The sequence below is a fragment of the Aspergillus brasiliensis genome (genome assembly GCF_001889945.1).
Source record: "Aspergillus brasiliensis CBS 101740 unplaced genomic scaffold ASPBRscaffold_37, whole genome shotgun sequence".
Classification (NCBI taxonomy): domain Eukaryota; kingdom Fungi; phylum Ascomycota; class Eurotiomycetes; order Eurotiales; family Aspergillaceae; genus Aspergillus; species Aspergillus brasiliensis.
Genome location: NW_027137478.1, coordinates 1 through 1,711, shown reverse-complemented (window position 1 = coordinate 1,711; position 1,711 = coordinate 1).

Here is a 1,711-nt window from a genome sequence, read left to right as displayed (position 1 = left end):
ATCATTTGGTAAAAATTAGTTTCCGTATATAAATCCTGATAACTGTCTCAAAGTTAGTGCTTATAAAGAAAGGAATAGAGTATTACTCCTGTCTAGAATAGTTCAAGACTTAGTAGAAGGTTGACACATACAGGCCATTAGTATCTATTTATCTGGGTTAGGCTAGCGGTCCAAGGTAGTAGTTGAAGCGTGTTACAGATAAAATTAAAATTAATTACTAATATTAATAATAAAGCACCCTTTTCTTGGCGGAGCTGATACCTAAATACTATTCTTATTTAAAATCTCTAGAGCATGGACTTCATCGGTCACCAGTACAGTGCAGACTAGTAAGATATAGTTAGTCTTATTATCTCTCTCTATCTCTATTAGAGGGGTTCATACACTACTAGTACTTATATTTATTATCAGTGTGGAAGTTAATACTAAAATAGATCTTATCTTTCAGCTGAGGTGGGTAATGGGCGATAAGGGTGCTATATCTAGAGTATATTAAGAGGGGATTAAACCAGTCCTCTTCCAGGCCCAGGAATAAAACCAGGTTTCTGGTTAAAGTCTGGTAAAATATTTAGAGATAGTAATAATAGTCAGACAGCTACTTCTTAAACTCTGGTAGTTTAGCTAGCCAGACATTCTCGCCCTATATATGGGGGTTGATAAATGTCTTATTAGGATTATTATTGAATTTAGAGTTATAATCCCAGTTAAAAGCTTTATTTATATCTGAAAAGCCGTGTTAGATGGCCAGACTGAAGGAAAGTATAAAAAAGATTATATATTTAAAATTTTAATTTATTATCTAATTTTTTAGTGTTAGCCTTTCCTGCTCTATACAGTGGGGTGTAGTCTCGGTAATACAGAGTATTATTAATAAAATACTCTATTTTATTTTTAAAGTCAAGAGTAAAGAATTTTTTATTAATTTTAAAAATATTATCTATAATCTTCTAAGGGATACCATGGCCCTCAATATAGAAAAAGCCTATATATATACAGATATCTTAGATCTTCTCCACAACTGCCTCGCGGTCATTCAACTTACTATTATAGAAGCCCAACATGTCAATGACTGGAATAGTATTAAAGTTGTTAATAATAGATCTAATAGGCTGAGTCTCACATTCTCTAAATTTACTATACTTCTTATATTACTGGAAGTCCTGTGCATTCAATGTAGGTGCTTCCATTATAGTCGCTGTTATTCTAGGTTGCACCATAGTACCACTTAAAATTCTAAGTAAGGGAGATCTATAGTGCAATATAATATAGTTAATATAATGGAAGGGTGTAAACTTATAAGCCTAGACTGTTAAAAATTATCTATTAAGGATAAGAGGCCATGATCTCCTTAACAACTTATTATAATATAAACTGTAAGTACTAGTGCTGCTAAAATAAAAAAAAAGTGCTGTATATTACTGACCAATTATAAATTATATCCTATATTACATACTGGAATGAGTAATGATGCTAGTGGGCTCATACTTTTTTTCTATATTTTAAAAATAGTATAAATAGAGAAATATCCTCCTCTCCTCTCCAGAGGGCCAGATGGTGGATCCATTAGCAGTTGTAATAGATTCTAAAACTAACTATATTATAAGTTTAGTATCTTAAGTCTTGATTAATAATGAGTTCCTGACCCTGCAAAACACCTATAATATATTTACCATCACGCTCTATTATAAAGAAGAGAATTCTTTTACTCTGG